Genomic DNA, 408 nt, shown 5'->3' on the forward strand with positions numbered 1-408 from the left:
CCATGGTGAGGAGGAGGAAGGAATATATGCCTTCCTCCTTTTTTGGCAGAAGCTAGCAGCTACCTCCACACATTCCAGAACAGTCTGTCCACTGAATGATGAGATTTATCTGATATCAGCCCTACCAAGCCCTGGTAAAGCAGCAAACAAGCCGACACCATAAATGTCATAGACTGTGTGCTGGGATTTGTAACTGTAAATCTATGATACAACTATTATAGCACTGATGTAATGTACCTGTCAGATATTGCAAGTGGATCTTATAACACATAAGAATTTGTACATCAATAACCGGATCTGTCATTACACTTATTTCAACCCAGTCTTACTCCTAAGACCCTTGGTTAGTGGCCCCCCGATTTCTAGTCTGACCACTAAAAGTACTTGACACTACATGTCACATTCACC

The sequence above is a fragment of the Morone saxatilis genome, unplaced genomic scaffold (genome assembly GCF_004916995.1).
Source record: "Morone saxatilis isolate NCDOM2014 unplaced genomic scaffold, NCSU_SB_2.0 Contig24, whole genome shotgun sequence".
Taxonomy (NCBI): domain Eukaryota; kingdom Metazoa; phylum Chordata; class Actinopteri; family Moronidae; genus Morone; species Morone saxatilis.